This window comes from Lissotriton vulgaris, chromosome 6 (genome assembly GCF_964263255.1).
Source record: "Lissotriton vulgaris chromosome 6, aLisVul1.2, whole genome shotgun sequence".
Taxonomy (NCBI): domain Eukaryota; kingdom Metazoa; phylum Chordata; class Amphibia; order Caudata; family Salamandridae; genus Lissotriton; species Lissotriton vulgaris.
Genome location: NC_141694.1, coordinates 399,019,889 through 399,044,828, shown reverse-complemented (window position 1 = coordinate 399,044,828; position 24,940 = coordinate 399,019,889). Strand labels below are relative to the sequence as shown.

Genomic DNA, 24,940 nt, shown 5'->3' with positions numbered 1-24,940 from the left:
AGACAGGTCCATGGCAGGTGAGTTCCCTGGACAAATGTGAGACAGTAGGATGCTCTCAGCTACAATGCCAAAAATAGTGTGAATTATTCTGTTTCAATGAATTAACTAACTGCAAAAGTAATGTTTAGTTTCACACGGGTACCGGTTATAGATCTTAAGATATATTTCTGGTCCTGAAGAAAGCCATTTGTCCACCGTTGCAACTACATATGAATGAAACATGTAGACCTGTTGATGTGGGAGTCCACTGAACTCACATTGATATCACACCTGAGGGTATATTTACAAGAGGATAACACCACCAGAACTTCACTTTTAGCAATGTTCTGGTGGTGCTTTGTCCTTCTTCATATTTACAAAGCAGTACTAAGCTACCTTGAGTGGCCTTCACTCCACCTTGTAAATCCGTCCCCTTTACACGCTTAACTTTATGTGAAAGGGGCATGCAATGGATGTTGCTGTGGGCGTTCCATCATAACACCCATTGTATTTTGACGATGCCCCAGATTTATAAGGAGGTGTAAATCTGAGGCAGTGCCAACAACTAATGCCATGCAGTAGCAGACATTAGAATGGGGCAACTAGAAAAAATATTTTTTTTTTCTCCACATTTCACTTTTTTCATGCCATTAAGGATTGTTTGTGTGCCAAAAGGCATTCTTTCCAGCACATAAAGACACATTAAATAAGGTTCAATTGCTACTTCTATGTGTGCTGCATTGCCATTATTGTTTGTTTATGTGCAATAAAGAACTCTTCCCTGCACATAAACAATAATTCCCTGCAACACAGACACCCTCACACTATAATGCAATGGTGCCTGCTTTGGAGCTAGGCAGCTAATTTCAGCCCAGCACAAGGGATTTCACAGGTGTGTACCATATTGTTGTGAATACGGAGCATCCCTGCATTTTGCAAATGGTGAAGTGCAGCGGTGCCAAACATTTACCTGTAATTATATGCCCCTTTGTTTCTAACCTTGCCAAAGGATCCAAGAATATAGTGTAGAGATTACTAAGAAAAACAAGGTATTGTGGGTGAGCTCCTGAGGATGAAGCCGTTCTTGTGGATGGACGGGCCTTTTAAACAGAACTGGATGCCCCCCACACACACTTTTGCTTTTTTAAAGGCTTAAACTGCATTAGGATTAAGTTTTCTCTCTTTTGGTTATATCTTTTTGTCTGAACTGTAAGGGTGCTTATTACATTCAGACTAAGAAATAATATGCAGCCATCATAGAAGTTTTAGGAGTCATCAAACTTCAGGCTGGATCAGGACCCCTTTGTACTTCAGGTCAGCAATAGTCAAGCAGCACTCAACCTTGAAAAAAGTATGGTTCCAGGAAATCAAATCCAAAGCTGGAGACAATACTTTCCAGTATTCAATCAAGCAGGAAATCTTGAATCATAATGCAGCAAAATGTTGTCGTCTTCATCAGTACCGTACATTTGTCTTGAGGAATAATTAGTGAAACTAATCTGTGAATGGAACAAACCTCTGTCAACATCAAATAAAGGTGACACATGTTCCCTACCTAATATCTTTTCAATGACACTGAATTTGTTTTATGGTTATGCTTTCTGCAGAATCTATCCAATACTTTGGAGCATTTAAGAAAAGAAACATGGCAGCAACCTGCCACCTCTTGCTAGTCTCTTCCATTTTACAAACTTCTTCAAATTGAGAAAACAACTACATCTGAGTGTGGCAAGGCACTGTGTGCAATATTCTCAATAACCCCCACTGTCACATGTAGAGATATTAGATTGTGTGCTACAAGTAAGTGGGCAGCCACTCATACTCACAGAAACGGACCAGAAAACGGACAGCAAAAATCAAGTTATCCTTTGCACTACTCTTGGTGTATTAACAAAATCAAAGTCCAATCCATCTTCTTTCAACTCCGTTGTTTATTCTTGAGATAGAGATATTTTCATCACAGGTCAATATCCATTCTTCCTTTACACGTCACAGTATTCTTCAAAATAGCAACAATAGCCAACACATGTTTCGTCAGATCTGATACGTACGCATCTCTGACTTCATCAGGGCTTCCAAATATTTCTTTATTCCAAATGTACATTGTTTAAAATAGAATTCCATGTAATAGCTATTCATCTCTAGTCCTCCATCCAGGACACCCGATAACCAACAATATAAGTCCTTCTGACCCGAGTTTCGGAGAGTACTCCTCATTCGTCTTTTTTAAGCTGAAAAGAATAAACAACAGATTTGAAAGACTCTGGATAACCTTTTTCTTCAAATAGAGCACAGTTCCTAGTCTCCAAGATTTATGGAAGATCTGCCCCGGGTAGGATCTGCTGTCCATCCCATGCTCTGAGAAGCATCCCTTATCTGAGGATGGCTTTTCTACACAAAAGTGCTTAGTGTTGTGGATGTTCATTAAAAGAAAGTATGTGTTGGGTGTAATTAGAGAAATATTCATTCTGTTCTTTCTTCCTATGACTTGCTTGCCTTTTCAAGCAAAAGAACTGGCAACCATGGCCTCTAGGGGAAATTAGGTGTGAAAGAGGGCAATGAAATGTTAATTACAAGAGATGGTCCATCGTTTTTGTGAGGAAGTCAAAGCACCCTGCAAAATGCAGCACATATGCATATAGAATGTAACAAGGAGAAGAAAAAAATATACTTCTCCTTGTTACAGGAGCAGTATGTGTCAAAATACATGGGTGAATTCACTTGAAAGCCCATGTTCCACCCACGCAATGATTCTTCAACTCAAGGTACACAAGGTATTGCTTCTGCCTTATGCTGCTTTTTGGTTAGAATCCCTCAAAATCTATTAAAATCTTGATTTGCTTAAGAACTGCGCCTCAAAAGTGACTCAGCCCAAACGCAAACTGTTGTTTCATCTGGGCCAGAATTTACATGCAAACAGTTAACTCTTTCACATCAGTCTTGCATTCATTACAGGAACTCTAAGCGCAAATGGACAGCTTTTACAGGCAATTACAGTATCAAGTATAGCATTTTTTCCCTTTCTTTTTGTCCTCATCTCACCTTCAAGCATTGTGCAAAATGTTATGGCCGTAATTCTGGACCTGAGCTCCCTCCGGCCAGTTGCTGATGCTTTAGTCCCCTGACCAACTCTTTCGTATTAGAGTTTTGAAGGTGTAATCATAGGACTGATGGCCTTAAGATTTTCAGTGTCTATACCGTCTCAGATCTCTACCTATTATGAGGAGTGGTTGCCATATACTGTTTTGAGCCTTATCGGCACTAGCCGTATCAAGGTGAGCCATCGCGAATGCAGAATTTAGCCAATCTTGGGGGATTTTGGTCTTTCCATTTCAAGCAGATTTCCCTGCGCACTAATAGAATCAAGCACAGTAGTAGTCCTTGGTCCTTTGCTGCTAAAGCCTTTGTTGTTTTTCGGTCATCGGCAAAGAAAACCAAGGTCTCATTAACTGTGATGTTAGTTGCAAAAATCCTGCGCAGGTAGCCACCTACCCCTTCCCAAAATGCTGCCAACTTTGCACATTCAAAAAAGACGTGGATGTCATTTGCCCTAGGGGTCAAGCACCTATGGCATTTCGGTTCAGGGGTTGATGCAAATTTTGCAATTTTTGCTGGGGTGTAGTAGATGCGGTTTGCTACAAAAAAGTGGTATTTCTTTAGACTAGCTTATTTGGTGTATTTAAATAGGAGATTTAGTGAAGGCTCTAATAACTCCTCAATTACTGGTTCAAAAGGCGATTGTCTCCACACCGAGGCCTGAGATGGAATATCTTTGTCATCAGCTTCGAGCAAAACTTTATACCAGATTGCTACCTCTTTTTGTAGGCGATGATCGGACATAAAAAGGCACTCATTTTCCCATTCTCCCATTATGCCCCCGCTCTCTACCTCACACCAAGATTTTAATTGCAAATACTTAAACTTGGAAAATCTAGGGCCTATCTTAGCTTTTAGTACTTCCCAAGGATACACCCCATTGTTATCCCCCAGGTCAGACCAGGTTCGAATCCCTGCCTACAGCCAGGCCATCCATAAGACAGAGGGGGTTCCCCGGGGAATCCCAGATGGGGGCCTGGTCAGTGTAGTGCCCTATCTTACACTTAGTCCTGATTTTGCACCAGATCTCAAGTGCATTCTTCAGGACCTTCAGACGCAACTTCTTAAAGAATTTCTGTGCTCCAAATTTGTAAAGAAACCCTTCGGTGCTTCCCCCTTCCATGTTACTAATCAGCTCTCTAAGGAGAAGCCCCCAAGATGAAGTTATAGGTTCCATTAAAAGCATCCTAATAGATTTAAATTGAAAGGCAACCAGGTACCATCTAATATTTTCGGAAGGGCTAACCCGCCGTTCAACAACCTCTGCCTCAACTTCTTCCAAGACAGTCTCACTCCCTTATCTCCCCAAACAAAACTCCCAATCTTGCTCTGTATTCTTGAAATGTCAGGTTGAGGGAACCTGAGAGGGACAGCATTAAAGATGTATGTTATTAGGGGAGAGCAGTCATTTTGATTAGGTTCACCTTACCAAATATGGTCAGGGGAAGATTTTTCCACCTGGCAAACAAACGCTCCAATTCTTTGCTTACTCCTTCTGTTTTTTCTTCCTATGACTTGCTTGCCTTTTCAAGCAAAAGAACTGGCAACCATGGCCTCTAGGGGAAATTAGGTGTGAAAGAGGGCAATGAAATGTTAATTACAAGAGATGGTCCATCGTTTTTGTGAGGAAGTGAAAGAACCCTGCAAAATGCAGCACATATGCATAGAGAATGTAACAAGGAGAAGAAAAAAATATACTTCTCCTTGTTACAGGAGCAGTATGTGTCAAAATACATGGGTGAATGCACTTGAAAGCCCATGTTCCAACCACGCAATGATTCTTTAACTCAAGATACACAAGGTATTGCTTCTGCCTTATGCTGCTTTTTGGTTAGAATCCCTCAAAATCTATTAAAATCTTGATTTGCTTAAGAACTGCGCCTCAAAAGTGACTCAGCCCAAACGCAAACTGTTGTTTAATCTGGGCCAGAATTTACATGCAAACAGTTAACTCTTTCACATCAGTCTTGCATTCATTAAAGGAACTCTAAGCGCAAATGGACAGCTTTTACAGGCAATTACAGTATCAAGTATAGCATTTTTTCAACAATTTTTTTAAATATTTTTATGGAAAAAATAATGCTGCTAAAGCACGGTCTGTAAGCCTTTTCAAATCCAGAGATCAACATTGAGGGCCAGATTTACTAAACTTTGGAACATGTCTGCCTTCTGGAGAGAGCAAAAATGCACCCCATCAACTAAGATATGGCACAGTTCTGCACTTTCATAGTGCTGGCGAGTTTCTGACTGCCCAGCACCAATGCAGGCACCTTTGCACCTCAACAAAAGGGTGCCTGTGTTATGGTTAGAATATTTTTTGTGCAGGAAAAGAGAGCTTCCAGAATAAGAAAATATTCTTAGGGGCTTATTCCTCTGTGTATGTATGTTGCTTGTTACACCAGCCTAATTTTTGGTGCAAATGCTTGTTTAAAAATTTTTAGCAACTAGGGTTTTGCATCAAAATACTTGAGTGGATGCACAGGAAAACCCATGCTCGCATATAACACCTCTCTGGTGCAAGGTAACTCAGGGAATTGCTATTCGCTGCATTGCGCTATTTTACTTTTGAAATAAAATCCCATGCAAAACCATGCAAATCGTGATTTGCATGTTTTGGGAAATCCCAACATGGGTTTTGCATTGGGCTGTGTCAAAAAAGTAGAGCAACCATGATACAAAATCCTAGTAAATCTCTCCTCAAATGAATAAGGCAAAACCTGGTGTACCAGCAAAATGCTGGATTTCCTGACTGTGTTTAATATACAATAACAATTAGTCATGTAGGATTTGTGTTTAAAAGCATATGCTCTTCCAAAACATTTTCTAAGATGATATAGTTATATAATTCTTATTCAAGAAAGTCATTCATGATAAGTGGAATGAACGAGACTATATCACTGAGTCTCAGTTCCCTAGGCTTTAGAGATGCAAAAGACTTATAAATGAAAATGTAGAATCAAAGAGGAGGGGGAATGACAGCAATATTGGTGATCACAACGCCTTGGAGTGTCATCAAATCTTCATCATTGAGGATCTATCTTTCTAAAACTAAATTTATTCAGACGGGGTATTATTTTGCTTCACTCTAATGTAATGAGCAGAGTGACTAAATTCTGGCGAAAGTATGAACTTGTACAGCCATCAACAGATATGTAATTAGTATTATGAATTGCCATGCATAATTAATCTAAATGAGCAGCATGACAAATTGCAAATGGCCCCCCAGTTGAGAAGCGTAATAAAAATGTCACAAGTCATTGTGTCTTTTATGACCTATTAACATGTATCTAATCTAAGTGGTAACAACTAGACCAAATACCTTTTACAACTGCAGCAGGATAATTTAGCTGGTGCTTACAGAGCTGCATGTCTTCTGAGAAATGATTTGTTGTAGGACATATCAGATACTATAATGCCATTGTGCACTCTTACACTCAATCCACATTGATATGTGTTCATCCCCTTATATTTATGCCTGCACAATTTTACACCTAAATTAGTGTAATAAAAGAAACAATTTAAGGGACATTCAGGGGAATGTGAAGCATAGGTTACTGTGATAAAGGGCAGGATAGTGCTGACAGAAGCTGAACACTAACCCCACCCCTCATCCTACCATTTGACAAATAATGTCTGATGATTTAAAATCAGTGGGCATATGCTAAATGCTTATGTGTCTATGAAGTTGTTGCTGAAACATGGAGAATGGCCTTGCTATGTCAGCCCAGCCCAACTCCTAAATGCAGTACAACTATAAATCATGACCTGATACAGATAAAGTGTCCATGCACATTTATTGAATATGTTCTGTTAGACCTGACAGCCTTAGGGTAGTTTTTCCCAAACGTTTTTGCATTCTCCCCTCCTGTTTTGATGACATTCATTTTTGTTCATTTTAAGATTCTGAGCTAACCAGTGCTAAAGTTCTTGTACTCACTCCTTCAAACTTGATCAAATTAGCTTACATTTAATTGGAACATTTAATTTACTTATGAGCCCTTAGTAAAGTAGTACTACTTGCACTCAGGGCCTGTATATTGAATGCTATTAGTGTGACTGCCGTACTTATTTTGCCACCCACTTAATTTCCCTTTTCAAACATGTCTCAGGCCTGCAATTGCAGCCTGTCTGCAGTTAAAACTGACATTTCAACCTGGGAAAAAAAAACATTTTACCTGGCCCAAACATTTATTTTAATACCTATATGTCACCCCTAGGGTACGACCTAAACAGCTCATAGGGAAGGTGCATTTTATTTAAAAAGTTGGACATGCACTTTTAATTTTCACTATTGCAAGGACTCCCTCTGTCATAGGACGACTTTGGGTTACTTCAATACATTTAGTCAGTGATACCTTTTGCTAGATGACAGGTAAAAATGTTATGTTTGGCCTCTAAAGAATTGTAATTTAAAACCCTCTTTAATGGTAAAATTGAATTTTAACTCACAGTTACCGAAAATGCCACTTTTAGAAAGTTGTAATTTCCCTGTCCTAACCATTTAGTACATACAGCCTGTTTCCTGGGTCAGATGACTGAGTGTAGTTGGTCCTTGTTTATTTCTCTCAGACACTGTCACAACCGTGGAGATGGATAATGGCAGGATAGGTGGGGAATGGACTGTCACATACCACACTTGCACTTCAATAGAGACTGTCTCATGAACTAGCAAATTACTTCACACTAGACTTCTGGGACCTCTGACGACTTGGATACTAGGCAGGGGGAAGAAAGGACAATCAAGAACCAGATGTGGCGGGCAGTCTAGAAGTTTTACCCACTTCAAAGCTGGCACCATGTATAAATATTGGACCCTGAGACTCACGCTACAGTACACTGCTGGACCTGAGGATACTACAGAAGAAGGTCTGCCCTGCTGCTAGAGGACTGTCCTGCTGTTTGAGGCCTGGCCTTCTCGGAGACGGAAGACTAGAACTACTTCCTCCATCCTAGCAGAGTGACTCAAAGGGTCAGGTTGCCAACCTCCTGTTCCTAGTTACAGAGACACATTAAGCTCCAGAGGCCTCCCTGCAATGGCCCTGCGAACCGACTACACTTGACTAGCCTTAACATGCAACTGGATCTTCCTGAGCCCTGTTGGCCTCTGCTAGAGTGAGTTCCTGATACCCAAGTGGTGCCTCCTGAGGTCCTGTGCCCTTGGCTGCAATCGAGTGAGCTTCTCCTGTGAAGAAAAGGAGAAATTATGACGGTTTGGGCTCTCCACGACTTATTTGCACCAACATCTTACCATCCGCGAAGACCGCCAACACGAAGCTCTAGTGGACCTGACTCTTTGCTTTACAGCAAACAGCCATGATATTCTACAATGTGAGAGGGCTTCATGCTATCTACAATGGCAGAGCGCTTCATGCTACAGCATCCACAGCCCATGGTGGCTCCCACAGTAAAGCTCCAAGGCGAAGCCAACCCGAAGCACCAGTATCAACCATCTGGGACACCCAGTGTGATATTTGCACTACGTGAATTCATAATACCGGCCTGTTCTTCACACTACAGCGAAAACCATCTATGATACTCTCCCTGCTTTTAGCAGCCTGCTCCACCGGGAACTAGACTCTTTATGCTGGACTTTGAGAAGGCAACTTTTTCAGCTGGACTAATCTAGTCCCTGTATCAGGCTCACACTTCATCGCTGTTACCCTGAATTTGAATCTTTTCACTGGCCTAGAATAAGCATACAACCATGACTGGCTATTTGTGTTTTTAGGTGCTATAATTACCTAAATCTTTGAAATTGCATATTCCCAGTTCTACTGATTGGATTATTTGTCATTTGGTCTAAATTTATTTATTACATCTTACTCTGTTTTTCTAAATTGGTGTGGGGTTTTTCTATTCTTATGTTTTCACTTTATGACTGCTTGTGCGGTGCTGTATAAATAATTTACACATTGCCTCTAAGTATTTCCTGACTGCTACAAGTTAATTTAGTGACCTTTATGGTTCACCCTGACAAGAATTGTAGTTGTTGCTTGAGTAGGGTTTACACCCCCCACATTGCCATATTAATTTTCATGTTCAATATACATCGCCTTCTTTTCACCTGGTTTACAGTTATAAGCCATTTGCCAGGCATTGTTTTATGATGAGCCTCTTGCTGTAATTTTATATTCTTTTAGGGTTTACTTGATGGAACTTATACAAGTCATGCCAAAGTTTGCATCCAGAGAACCAAAAGGATTGAACAAGAGTAATACAAACTCATGGATCAGGAACTTATTTCTGCTTTCTTATATGTTCTTACGAGCATTGCGACTCAGGTTGTTATTACAACATCGTTGTGATTCATACAAGTACCTGAATGATGGTATAATGCCTTTGTTTTTAAAGAAGGGATTGGAGCTTTACAACATTTCTTACTTTACATTGGTTTATCGATTGAAGCAATTGCTAGAAAAAATAAACAAATGGAGTTACTGAAATGTATACAAAGAATAAAATGTAACTTCTGCAGCTTTTGCAAGCAAACATTTATTTTGTGTGAATACATAAAACAGAAAAATAAGGCTCCTGATCGCCAAATGAATCTCAGACCTACGAAAATTCTGTTAAAATACAGAAATAAAAAAATACAACAAATATTTAGCGAGCTTGCGCCATGCACTTCAAATGGGTTATGCTTTGGAACCAATCTTTCTTCTACCTCAAATTAGGTTTTGCCGGGAAAAGGTCAAAGGATTAAATTGATTTGAAGCATGTTTCTTTATATCTGTCCTGTCTTTTTTCAGTAAATTAATTCCAAGGTCCCTCAATGCGGTAAATTAATTTTGCAGTCCCTCACTTGCGCAGTTTCTGACACTATGGGGCAGATTTATGTTAACTGGCTCATCCCCAGGGATGCGCCAGTTAACGTGCACCACAGTGCGCCACAGCTCCGCCAGCCATGGTGCGCTGCATTTAGAATGCGGCGCACCATGGTGCATAAACGGCACAGATGCGTGACGCATCTGTGCCAGAAATGTGGCGCATTGCTGGAGTTGCGTCGCAAGCGCGACGCAGCTCCAGCAAGGCTCGGAGGTGCCCCATCTACACAATGCTGCGTCAAGACCTACGCCTGCTTCAAGCAGGCGCAGGGTTTTGACGCAGCATTGCCCTGAAAGTGACTGAGTGAAATCTCATAGATTTCACTCAGCCACTTTCAGGAGGCGTTCCTGCGCAGGAACGATCCCCTGCGCAGGAACGCCTCCTTATGGCGCAGTGCTTTACAACGTGACGCATCTCCTAGATGCGTCACGTTGTAAATAGGGCGCATTGTTTGCGCAGCAGTTGCGTCAAATAAAATGACGCAATTGCGGCGCAAAGAGGCTCAACGGCCTCATAAATCTGCCCCTATCTGTTTTGGAATATTGGAATATTTACACCTATATGTTTGCTTTGTCAGGGATACAAAAAAACAAATAACTTGCACATCCTTCGAGAAAACTCTCAGTGTGTGGAGTAATTTTTTGTGTTTTTCATAAGCAAAGTCCAGCTTTGGACGTGTGTTACTGAAAAACAAAAAGCATTAACATTTTGGTGAGCCACCATCCAAATCAATAGCGGCTGTAAAAAAAAAAGGCTTTTTAGGGAGTGTAACAACATGGGTTATTAGTTGTGCAGGATGTGAGACCTACACAAGTGATGGGTTCATAATTGTATCTTAACTGGGAACCAAGTGTTTGACTCTCTCAGTGTAGTGAAGCAGAGCAGTCCAAGGCCTACTCAGGGTAAGTAGTGCGGGGCATCTACTGGAAGGAACACTAAATATAGTATCAGAAAAAGGAAAAGTACATTTATTACACACAAACTTTACTAAATGCCATGTAACAATTTATATATATATATATATATATATATATATATATATATATACACACACACACACACACACACACACACACAACTCAGGAAGATGGAAATACCTCTTGTGACATTCTGAAATCACATTTGACCCCTAGTTCACCATGACACCCAAAATCACAATAACCTCATCTCTAACAGATGTGAAACCATAATATAAGGGTGTGTCATTTGAATTAAATCAGGCCTATTTGCTTTGTCAGTGGGTAACCACATCAAAATAGAAGGCAAATTAATTGGTTTTTTTCAGGTGGTCACCACTGCAAAAGGTAAGGCAAGCCTATTGGCTGTGCTTAAGGGTCCACCACATTGGAATATACAATAATAATGACATACTAGGAGTCACAATTAAACCCAATAGATTCAGTAATCATCTTTAAATGCTTTCACTAATAATAACCATTGCATTGTTCATAGACAGTGTTGTTAATTAAGCATTTATGTTCAAAACAACATTAAACATAAGTTAAAGGCTTTCTTTTATCACTTTAGGCCACATGAAATGTAGCCATTGGACCAACCATTAGGGGTCCCCGCACTTCCAAGCTGAGGTGTAGGGAGCCCCAGCCCAATCAATTCCTAAATAATGATGTACCGTGTCTGTGGGTCAAACATTCCGTGCCCCCTGAAACGTAGGGTGCATTCACTTAATCATTCTTGGTGGCTTAGTGTGCCTCCTGCAGCCTCCTATAAAATGTTTAGTGAATGTAGGCTGTGTCCCTGCTTTTTCTGGGGCACCAGAAAACACAAACGTATGCAAAAAATCACGGGGCATTCTGGTGCATTCCCAGGTTAGACTAGTGAATATTTTATTTGTAGTTTTGCCCGCTTTGTTCTTTAAGCATCCTCAAACCGCAGGTGTCCATCTTTTTCCATTTGTTTTATTCCAGGGTTCCTAAGCCCCCAGATGCACGTAACGGATAAGTTACGGCAAGGTAAACCCACCCCAAGCTGTCCATTAAGCTCCCTGCTCACATATGCACATTGGGTATATCACATGGGAGCCAGCATTTCCTTCATCTCACTCCGTGGCAGGAGGAAAATCTCTCCCACCTGCAGCCAGAATAGTTCTGTATGCATGGGAGCGACCACCCCAAGGAGAGGTCAGTGCCGCTTTGTTCGGTGTCCCAGAACTCACTGTTGCTGCAGCATTCCTCTTCCAATGTTGGCCCTGTTCTTGCATCAGACACTGGGATGTGGATTTCCCCAGAACCAAAGTGAGTACTGGGATCGCGGCTCCACACACATCCTTCTCAACCATCAACATTTCAAATATGGTTGCACTGACCCCTGGGCCAGGCCCACCCCCGGTGGGTGGGGGAGGTGGTTAAAGGAAATTGCAACAGAGCCCTACTTGCTCCTTTTGCTCACTGTGGGCAAGTTTAAATGAACACATTTGACAGGATGCAGAATGCAGAATGTGTGGATGATTTTCTTGATCTTGGACGTATTTAATCTTGCAGGTAGCTGGCTTCACTGGCTCTGTTCCAGCCTTCTCCTCTGCTTCACGCTCCACAGGCCCCATGGCCTGTTGGCTATCTTGCAGGGCACCTGGAGGACAGTTGAGTCCAAGCCTTCCTCCAACTAGTGCTCGGGGGCATAAGGGAGGCAGCAGCACTGGCCCAGGAGACACCCATCTAGCCTGAGGGGGTCAGCAGTGGAGGAAGTCCTAAATCTACAGGGGCATCAGGCAGTTTCTCCTTGAAGATGTTGTCACTTCAGGCCAGTTGTGGGGCATCTCTGCCTCCAGCTAGTTTTGGAAGCCAAGATGGCAGTGCAACAAAGGAAGGGTCTAGGCCTGGTGTCAGGATGACAAGGAAGCTGACTTTGAAATTGAGCTAGTTACTGAGTCCAGTCCTGAGCCAACTTGCCATGGATGAACACTTCATCACACACCCCGGGGGAGCCCTCCAGCTGCCAGGTGACAGTTGAATGTTCACAGCGTAAGGCAGGAAATTATATATTTTTTAATGTTCCTGTTGCTTACTATTTTGTCAAAATTAAATGTTACCATTACATTGGATTTTTAATTAATAGTAATATGAGCCCTTGAGTTATTACCCTAGCTACTACCAATCACAAGTCATTTTTGCCCCTGACTGCTGTGCTGTTCTTCATTGCACTCCCAGCTAGACTCAGTTCTTCTGTGCTGAGTATTTAGCATTTCTTTTGTTTTGCCACATATTGTTTTGAATAGCCACCAATTATTATTTTGTATTGCCATAGATTGTTTCTTTCTGTTTTCCTGTTTTTCTCCGGATCATGCTGTCGCTGCTCTGCTGCCCACTTTCTCCCACTGGTTCACTACCACTTCATGCCTGCCCAGCCCCTCTAGTATGTACCTAATAGAGTAATAGAGGCAGCAGATCTTTGAGCTCTGGTGCATTGACAACTGCTGCACATCTCTATGCATCACCAAAGGACTGTTCTCCTGCCAGCACTGCTGCTCCACCTGCAACACGCAAGCAACCAACAATGCTAGAGACACCGCAAACATGACTGTGTCCTCCACGCCTATTAAGGTCACTGCAGCACAACGCAAGTGCATTCTACTCAATGTATGATCATTCAGCAAACATGCCACAGAGATCTGGGACACAATTCTTCACCCCATACATCATCTTCCTCACAGAAACCTTGCTGACCCCACCTCCACATCATACATTGTCATTGCCACCCTTAATGGCTACAAGATAACACACTGCGACTGAACAAACACGGAGATGGAATTGGCATCATTTACAAGGATACCATCTGCTGCACGACCTCCACAGACGACTTGACCCAATAATAGAGCATCTCAACTTCCAACTCCAAACAGACGGAAAAAGCACCATCCTGACCAATGAGCAAAATGTTCCCAGGGACAATCCTTTCCACATTTGTAGAACATTCTGTTGGCCTTACTGCAAACTATCACAAAGCACACCATTTTCAGTGAAATCCACCTTGGCAATATCTTTCTAACCCCAGAAGGAACTTTTGAAACATCTAGAGTTCTGTTGAAGATAATGAGCGGTCCCATCCCAATTAACCACTCTAAACTGGTGCTGGGGATCAAAAGACCGCTCCAGGCTTCCCTTATTACTAAAGCTTTATAGCCTGCTACACTGGCTATTAAAGGCCCGCTGCAGCGTTAAAGGCGAGGGCCTTTAACAAGGCACCAGGACCTTTAACAAGGCACCAGGACTTTAATAGCCGGTATAGCCCTGCTACGAAGGGCTATAAGGCTATTAGAACATTCTGCCACTAGAGGGCAGAATGTTCTAACAAATAACACAAAGCCTTCAGGGAGCGCGAGGGGATTAATATCCCCTCAGGCTCCCTGTAGCCTTTGTTCATAGCCAGAAACAGAAACATTGGAATGTTGAAGCTCTAGGCTTTGACCAGCCATTATACGCCCGGAGCAGCCCATTGTTTTCAATCAATGAATCTTCCAACATGCCAATGTTCTAATAAGAGACAGGCACGAAACAGGAAGCTCAGATCAATCCCACAGATAGGCAGTGACACCGCAAAGGTCCAGGGAGATTGGCCCCAATAAAGCACACATGGCGGGAGGGGTGACTGCTTTCCAAAATAACCATAAATTCAGATGCCACATGAAGTTAGGAGCACAGAGCCAATCAGGACATAGCACACACAGTACATGCAGTGATCATGTGCCTCTAAGGCTAAACATCTGTACACATTACCCACTGGCCCCAATTGTTTCCATGTAAAATCGGGACCCACCCACATTTTTTTATCAGGAGCCTTATTTATAACTCCAAAGACAAGGCCCGCATTCCTTAACAAAAGAGGATCAAAAGAAACATTTTATGATGCCCAAAAAAATGTATAATACCTTGTTCAGATTGGTTGTACTTTGAGACAGTTGTCATATCGCTTCATTCTGTTCCTGTACTCCTGGCTGAAGCATTTAATTAAACCAACTGTTCCTTTTTTGCCAAACGCCTCTTGCCTTTTGTTTTTTCAAGGTCCACGCCCCAAGCCATTCAGTGTAATCTGAGAGCAGTGTTTCACACCTCATCAAAGCAGCACTGTCAGGCTAGCTGCAGGCAGCCCAATGTGTATTAGCCTGCAGGGACTTCGCCATGGAAAGTATAACTTTTCAAAAGGTACTATACCTGAATATTCATCCAAAATCCAACTTTACCAATGATTTGGATTAAAAAAATATAAAATATTAAAAATAGTGGTTAAACTGTGTAGTGCATTTAAACCCAGTATACAGAAATAATACATTGATTGCACTTTTTCTTTATGGAACCATCTCAAGCCCTAACAGTAAAAATAGCTTTTGGGGGCTAGACACTGTAACCCCATGCAAACACTACATTCTTATATGTTCCACTTTTAAATATCAGGCACTCTATCTTGTAGGCTACAAAGTCTACTTAGGAGTGACTTACCTAACATTTAAAGGTTCGGTTGAGAGACTTACCTGTAGATTCAAAAGCGCAGGAGTAAGGCTCCACGTGTAGGTCTGAAGCCATGGTTTCCTAGTCAGTCTAGTGAATAGCACAATAGGTGCTCTTGTCCAAACATGAAATGTAACTTTATTTGCCACTAGTGTATTAGTTTCTTGCACCATGTGCTGAGGGATTACTTGAAGGGTATATATGCAAATTGGAGATGAATCCATTTTACTCTGTTGTAGGGCTCAGAACACTTGCTCTGGGGCAGAAGTGTGCAAAGTTAAAATCTAGCAGCATCAGCCCACAGAAATGGTTTTGACCAAAAAGAAGCATTTTCTATCAGCGGTCATCCAGCAAACTTTTTGTACGATGATGGGAATTGCTATGATGGTGGTTATTTTGAAGTTATAGAAATGACAGCAAGGCCGGCGATAATCCCTAGATTTCAAGGATGGTAGTCTGTCAGAAAGTGGCAGCATGTCCGCTATGGTTGAGAAGCGTCGCTCCCCCCCCCCCAGCCAGCAGTCTCAAAAGTTTGAAAAATCAAACAATAATAAAATGGGGTTATCATTTTATTTTATTTCCAGGGCCAAGTCTTGGGGGTGGGTCCTAATCAGTGACAGGCTGAAGGAGGAGTGGTGTGCTCTGGCGTCAGTGCGCATTTCGGTTTGGCTGGCTGTCTTAGGATGGCCAAGCCAACAATAGCACTGAGATATCTCCAACCCGAGCTTGTATTGATGGGTTAGAGACAGCATGCACAGGATCCCAGTCTCTCCGGGATTGCAAATCCAGGGAGCTCAGGCCAATCCTGACGGTGTCTCATGCTGCCAGCAGCATGAGTGCATCTGGATTAGCAAAGGGGGAGTCTTCACTGCAGTAGACTGGAGCCATAAAGGATCAGAAGAACGGAAATGCAGCAGACAGCAGGCAAGTTCTTTTTTTTGTTTTTTGTTTGTATTCTCTATCTTTTCCATCATTGCCACCCCCGCCTGCCACTCTGCTCTGACACCAGTCACTTCTGTCTATCAGGGTTGCTGAGATAATGTCCACTGCCCTCCTTACAGATGGAGTACTGTCTGCCAAAGCTTAAATTAGACTCCAAATGTATAATACATACAGTAATGTTATGGAAAACAAAACTTTGGATCTGCTTCATCCATGCAGGAAGACCAACATTATTTTGTGGATTTTGTGACGGTTGAAGTTTGTCAAAAATATTCACATTTAAGCATTTACATTAATCGAGGCATTTATCGTGCACGTTGTCACTTGCAAAAATGAAATATAAAGGTGTATTTTCACTTTACAACTTTGATTACTTTCTCCACTTTGAAAATCCTTCCTCAACTTATCTTTAATTTTTTGTTATTTCACACTTGATTTTGACCTCCAAAATACATTTTGTCTTAACCTTTACGAGAATAAATCTACAAGTGTAATCAGGGATGGACATTATATTATGTTTTGTGAATACTAACAAATATGACAAATCACAAACTTTTGCAAGGTCGACCCATAAAAGAATGTCCACACACCTATGGCACCAGCTTTGATTCAAATTCCTCCATACAGTCTGAAATTGCATGTCAGCAAATGCCATTCTTATCTGCAGGATTCAGTCATTCCTGATTCTCTGAAGAAAGATCAATATATTGAACTGGCTATTGACTATGGCTGTGCAATGTCTTTTCATGTAGGTGCACAGTTTAATTTGGGAATCAGGCCAAAACATTTGTACAAAATACTAAATATTATCAGCAGCGCTTCCCTCATAATGTAGATTGCTTACATCCCATCTGTCCCTTTTAAAGCACTGTGAAGTGGGCTCTCTAAAGTCAAATCCAATGAAGGAAATGTTAAGGCTTTGGGGTACTTAAAAGGTCAGATGGCCATTTCACATGAAAGTGTATTTTCCTTCATCATGTGCAGTATGAACAAAAGATAAGTAACACTCCTCCCTTGTCTAAAAGCATTACTGATTTTAGCATTATACACTGAATGAACTCACATGATTTCAACACAATATTATTTGTGTTTAAAAGACTTTATTTAATTTCAAGGTACAACAAAAAAGTAATTAAAGAATAAGATGTAAAATACAATGAAAGAGTCTAAGAATTTGACTTACTTAAGTCTTTAGCTTTTTTTAGGGATAGAAAAAAGAGGGTAAATAGGGAGAAGGGGTGACAACACAACAATAATGCTAATATGACACTACTAAGAATATAGCAATAGAGATAATACAGTAATAAATGTTCTCAAAATATATCCAAAATAAGAAAGAATGTTGGCAATTAACAATAGCAACATGCCAAACTATAAAAGCAAGATAGGAATGAACAATAAAATAAAGAGTAAAAGAGTAGAGCATTCTTAGTGGTTGAAAATTCTCAGAGAATATAGAATCAATGGAAGAAACGCTTTGATGAATTTGATAAAAGAAATGTAGCCAAAGGCAACTATAACCATTGGGCCTTGTGAGAGAGTAAATATTGAGCTGTATAAATAATGTCCAACTTATGATGTGAGCAAACACAGTTCCATGAATCGCCAGATCAACGCCGTCTCATCATCCTTCTTCCACATGCTACTCCTGATCCAAAAGATATTCTAGTGGATCCCCACTGCGTCCAGAAAGACAGTCACCCATACACTCATCAGCAGCAGACTCAAATACAGCAATGCACTCTATGCTAGCATCACCCAGAATCTCTCCAAGAAACCGCAAGGAATCCAGAACGCCTCTGCCACACCTCAATTTCCCCGCTGCAGTCACATCACCAGCCACCTGAGAGACCTCCATTGGGTTCCAGTCAACAAAATAATCACTTTCAAGCTCCTCATACATGCCTAAAGAGCTCTCCATGACACAGGACCTACATACTTCAACCACCACCTTGCACACCACTCAGCCATCATGAGCATGGAAGAGGTTAATTGGGAGCATAGATAAAAACAGAACAAGAGGAGTTATCATTATCTTGATGGAACACGGGAGAACAATATACAATCAGAACTAGACCACACAAGGCGTGCAAAGTTGTGGACCTGTAAAAAGAAAAAAGAAAGAAAGAAATGTAAAAAAGAAAAAAAACTTCAGCAACATTATCAGAAGAAGATCATATACAGTAAAGCTTCAAGAAAAATATTGATAACAATACACCGATGGACCAGCGGTATCCATGTGAACGTTCATATGAGTGTGTAAGACTTGACATCCTTGGCGTGGTTTGCCCTGACTTTTTGCTTCTGTCACCTGTATGTATGACTGTGTGATGAAATTTGTTGTTATTGGCTTAGATGCTTTGGGCACTGTGCCAATGCTGATCAGTGTCAAAGTGCAGTGTTTGCTTCATAACTTGTAATTATGATTGGTTATCCATGGTTGGCATATTTTGTTTACTGGTAAATCCCTAGTGAAGTGCACTGAGTGTGCCAGGGCCTGTAAAGAAAATACTACTAGTGGGCTTGCAACACTAATTGTGCCACCCACATGAGTAGCCCTATAAACCTATCCGAGACCTACCACCTTAGTACCTGCACGTGCAGTTTGTAACTGCCAAGTTGACCTGGCAAGTGCACCCACTTGCCAGGTCTCAACCTTCCTTTTTCTTACATGTAATGCAACCCTTAGGTAGGATAAATGTACCCCATGGGCAGTGTGCTGGACATGTGCTGGTGTGTTTTACATGTCCTGATAATGAAATACTGTGCATTTCATTTTTCAAAATTGGAATACTATCTATCCCATAGAACAGCATGGAAGCTGCACTGTAATATCTTACAAGTGTAACTCTTCATGGGGACATGATAAAGAAATTGAGTTTAGGCTCTCTGAACTCAGAATGTATTAACACATCTTTTGGTAAAGGTGTTTTTTAAATTGAGTGTTTGAAAATGACACTGTAAGTAGGCATTGTCTTATTCAATCATTACATGTGTCTCTGCCTATGTGTGTATTTGTTGTCAGGTTTTTGAGTGAGTAGGAGCTGGGGATATGCATTTACTCCAGACAGTCCCAGAGCGGGGGGAGGGTGGGGTTGTGGTGTGTCCCACCTTTCCTGGTTGACTCATAGTTGGGATGAATATCACCTGAATAGGCTATGTCGCCTGTGCACAATGCTGATTCCATCTCCTATATGGAAGCTGGGCCAGAGAGTATAGAACTGGTTTGGACTGGGCTTAAAGGCCCTAGCCACAAAGAGAAAATTGGGTATAAGTATAGGACCATAAAGCCCAGAGAATTAGATCACTTATGGACTCCAAAGGAACATCTGCCAAGGAGAAGAGCTGAAGAGTTGTAGGAGAAGTCCTGCCCCTTTGCTATGTGCGCTTTACTAGTTTCCTGCTTCTGCCAAGGAAAGGACAAAGACTGGAACTTTGCTCCAAACCTGCTTGAAGAAGAAACTCCAAGGGCTTTTGTGTGCTTGTCTCCTATTCTGACGTCTCAGGGCGATAAGGCTTCACCAGCACCCAATTACCAGCACCTGGACTCCTCTGTAGACTCCTGTATTCAAAAGGGTGCCAATTCCAGTTCCTGTGCCCAGAGAATGATGTGGTTAGTACTACAAATCCGACGCCGTCAGTGATGCAGCCAGTGACAAAGTGATCTGCACCGAGGCCAAGGACACCACTCTTGAAGTGCACAATGCACCGCCCTGCCTACACCACATCTTCAGCGACCTTTAATTCCTGCTGATGCCTGCAGTTATTGACCTTTCTGACACCAGTGCTCGCCTTGATGCCAGCATCACATTATCATGGAGCCGATAACAGACAAGGGAGACTCCATGAACTCTACAACGTCAAATCGCTTTACTGGAACCGACAACTCATTGCTGATGCCACCTTTTCCCCTGTCCTGGACTCAACACTTCACCTTCTCACCTCCTCAAGGACTCAATGCCTTGTCTCCCCCGTGGTAGAATTGAACAGGTTTCACCTCAGCACAATACCTCACCTCTATGACGCGGTGCATCATCTGGTGACTACATGTCCAAGGTACTGTTGTTGGGGGTCCGTTTGATTCTATGCCCAGCCTGCACACCTCACGGTCAGCACTGTAGTTGGGATTTCTGCCTGTCACAAAAATATAATAGCCCCAGGGTGAGCTATTTTGTTTCTACAGTTCTATTTTTGGAGCAGCCATTTGAAAGTGATATCTTGATACATGTATGTTGGAGCTGTGTCATTTTGGTCTTGTTTGGTTTCGATAAAAATACTATATTTTTTCTAAACTGGTGTGTTGTCCATATGTGGCATTTTTGTTTGGGGTACAAATATTTCACACATTGCCTTTGGGATAAGCCTGTGTGCTCATGCCAAGCTACCAAGAGGGTGAGCAGGGATTATCTAAAGTGTGTAACTCCCTTACCCTAACTAGAAGGAAGGGTCCCTACTTGGACAAAAGTGCATGGAGACCCCTATTTTTAACAGGGTGCTGCTAAACCTTTAAAGCTCCGCTATTACTTCGTAAATTGATCTGATAGCTGACCTTAAAAAGACAAGGATGATAGAGTCCATTTCAGGCCTGAGGGCTTGTAGTGTAGTATGAAGACTGAGAAACTCTGGGGCATATTACCAAGGGCTAGTATCGCCGCTTTCTCTGCGAATTGTGCAGAGAAAGCGGTGAAACTGCTAGAGCCCCGCTTTAAAGCCTGGCCCAAGGCCACTTTGGATGTCAGCGATAAACATCGCTAATGACTTGCAAAGTGGGCGTTCCCACGTCCAACCACATGAAAATGTGGTAGGAGGTGGGAACACCCTATTACCAAGGAAGGCGATGGGAGGAAAAGACCTGCGATAAACTCATTCATCGCAGGTCTCCCAACGCCGGCTCTGACCAGGCGTTAACATGGGGGTGTGGATCATAAAGCTGAATCCACCCCCCCATATTATCAAGGCCCACATTAGCGCATGAAAACAACTTTTGTTTTCATGCGCTAATTTGCCATATCGCCGACTATCGCCGTATTTCTATTCGCCTGCCCAATGCGCATTGATAATTGTGCGCTAAAAAATAGCGATAGCCGGTGACACGACAATGTGCGTTGTGCGTTTTCCAACACACGCCTCAGTAATATGCCCCTCTTTTCTTCTATGGGCTGTGGAATTGGATACATCTTGAGATATAAAAATCTTCTTTCCCGACCAGATGAGTTGTTGTTTAGACTTGGCATAATTGAGGACCTTCAATAAATTAGTAAACTTCAGAAAAAGAAGGATGACTCCTCTTGGTTTGGCAGAGGAAGCAGAGGTGGAAAAACGTGGACCACGTCTATGAGCTCTCTGAATATTAAGTATGGTGGAAGAGGGCAAACCCACCAATTTAGGTAAAAAGCAAGTAAAAAAGGAGACATGGTCAGAGCCTTCAATCCCCTCAGGAAAGTCATAAATACAGAGGTATTTCGTCAATTCCTGTTCTCCAAATTTTACGCCTGCTTTTTTAATTGAAGAATCTCCTTTTCAAAGTGAGCAATTTAATTTGTTTAATTGTGTGAATCAACTATCTTCTATTACACAAAAGAAACTCAATTTTCCATGACTGGCTATATATTATTGAGATTCTGAATATGTCTGTTGGTCTCTTAAACAAAAGGTCACACCGCTCACATTTCTTCCAACAATAGTTCCAAAGAAAGTGGAGATGAAGACTTATCTGGTGGTGTTTCAAACATTTGGTCATGGAAGAGGATAACTGACCCTTATTTGGACCGTCTGGTAAGGAGGAAGTGAGAGGAGTAGCAGAAGCCACCATAACAACAGAAGTAGGCACCCTGTCCATCAAAGAAGGATCAAAAAATAGAGTGCACAAATACAGAAAGGGCAGACTGTGTCCTTGATTTGCTAACTAAATGCTGTTTTTAGTCTACCCATACAGCTGCACCATGGAACGAGACCAAGAACGTTTATAAACAGGAAATAATATGATCATCAGCAAAGCTATATGAGACAGAATAAAGTAAAGAGTAATTATCTAAATAAATGTAGAGACTGAGGAGAGAAGCAATCTAAAACAAATCATGTTGGTCAATAAGAAAAACAAAATTGTGCAGTAAGGAGCATGAATAGTGCACTATTTATGAAAAATAACCAACACAGGTAATACGATTTGTAGCAAGGCTAACATGCCACAGCTAACATTGCCCAATTATTCAAAAGCCTAATTGAAAAAATAGAAGCCCAGATATCCTCAATAAAACTGAAGAAGTTCCAACACAGCTTAAAAGCAGACAAAACATGAGGCAGAGTAATTGTTATTGGGACTTCAAACCACAGCGTGATACAATAGGAGCCACAGGAAGGCAAAGAATCAGAATCAGTTGAGGATGATTACATTCTAAATAGCGGCTGCGAGTGAAGGGATGGCTGCAGTGAACAGAGAAAAGCCAAAAAGCTCAGCTGATGAAAGGAGCACAATCCTAGTATCCTCCCATAATCTGTGGTGGATTATGACCCAAAGTCTCCGTCTAACAGCATCCAAGACATTGAAAAAAGAACTCCATACATTTGATCAGGTAACATGTCATTTAAGAACAGTTATAGCAGTAGAATCATAGAGGAGCCTCTACTTTAAATACCAGAGGAAGCAATAGATAATCAGGTTTATACATTAGCTGATTGACTCTTCAAAAGTACCAGCGCCTTAATTCAAACACAAGAAATCGACTGATGAGAGGCATTTCGGAATACTCAGTCTGTCATCTGCCACCGGAGTGAAGTTGGTTTACTCTTCTCAATCTGTTGCCACACAGGTCAATAAACGCAGTGGGTGAATTTAGAACCTTCTATAGTAGCTGATACATGTTCCATACTAAAAAACCTATGCAACATTATGAAATATATCTGCATGCAATTCTTTACAATGGGGTTATCTTTGATTGAGCTAGCTGTATTTTCCCCATTTAGTCATATTATTTAAAACTTTTTTTAGCAAAGTATAACATTTCATTGTTACTTGTTAATTCCATAATATTTCTTTCATTAGTATGAAGTTGTAGACCTCAGCAATTCATTTTACTTTAGGGATGCTTGTAAAAGGAGGCACAATAAAATGGAATGGATAGCAGTAACAGTATGGGACATTACTCTCTTCAATCCTTATACTACTTTTCTACACAATACTGCTCATGAACACTATGCTGAACTCTGAAATAAATTCTTTCAGATTCCCTGATCTCAAGTTTTCCCTCATCAAGAATTCTGGATCTTTCTAGCACAGTTAGCACCCCCTATGTTTATTTACATGAGGATAGGGGTTATTTTGTGTTTATGGATATCCTGTCTAACCTATTTTGAATGTGTACATGGCTATACACTCTAAATATCGAGAACTAAATATATGCTTATGTTTGGTGAATGTCCTGTGTCTGCCAAACTCTACCCCCATAAAAATTGTATTTGCCTTCACTTGCAAGCTGAGAGCGATGTTATCTGTATAGCTCTGATACAGAATACGCATGTGGCAGTTTATTTTAAGACCTATGTTGGAGCTACTGTTCCAGAAAATACTGTACCGCTACTTATTGTGGCGCCTACAGGAGCAGCTTAAAATATTATCACATAAAGGGCCATATGTATCAAGGCAAAATGGGTTCGCAAACACCGAAATTCGCAGAATTCCGGAGTTTGTGAACCCATTTTCGCTAAATGGTATGTATGAAACATTTTGGTGCAAAATAAGGAATCGCTAAATTTGCCATTCCTTATTTTGCGATTGCATTTAAGGAATTGCTAATTTTGTGATTCCTTAAATGCAATGTATCAAGGAAAAAAACATTGCAAAATGCCATTAAGGAATCGCAAATTACCACCAACTTCTAGTTGGTGGTAAGTTGCGAATTCTTTTAAAAAAAGCATTTTTTTAAAATCAAAAGGTGCCATGTGATGCTCATACATATGCGCACACATGTCATTTTCAGGGGTGCAGCAGGGTGTTCTTTGGACACCCCTGCACCCTTGAAAATATTCACAATTTGCGATTAGCAAATTGCGATTCGCAATTTCCCCTTCATTCCTATGGGCCTCCTGGCCCATTGAAATGAATGGGAAATTATTACTTAATTGCGATTAGCAATTTGCTAATCGCAATTATGGAATATTAAGGAATCGCAAAAAAGAAGCGATTTTCTACATACATACTATTTTGCGATTCCTTAAAAATCGCTATTTAGGAATCACAAAACGGAATGTTGATACATATGGCCCTAAATTATTTGTCTAACTTATTGTGGCATCTGTAAATATACAGCAACCATTGTGGATACCATTGGAAACACAATAAAGCTAAGAATTACATTTGGAAATTTAGAAATCAGTTTCTAAAAGTAAATTGTAGTGTTTTATAAAATAAATCTTTCGATAACAATGAGGGCTATTTGTTTATTACATGTCAGGTGTGAGAAATCTCCACCTATATTACTCAGACGACCAAAATTCAAAGTGTAAGCCAATGTCGTCAAATTAATAATGCGTTTTTCCATTGAAAGGAGAGAAGCCTGTGCTAAGCGTAATTGTTAGAACAAGCCATGTAGTTGGCGCTTTGCACATACATGAAAGATGAATTTGTCCATTGGAACAGAGAA

The 24,940-nt window shown here is 41.2% G+C and overlaps 1 protein-coding gene across 1 annotated transcript in view; it reads left to right on the top strand.

Moving 5' to 3' along the window:
* The window catches only part of CSMD1 (CUB and Sushi multiple domains 1), a 3,932,590-nt gene that overhangs the window by 592,314 nt on the left and 3,315,336 nt on the right, over positions 1-24,940 (top strand). The gene's annotated exons all lie outside the window — the stretch shown is intronic.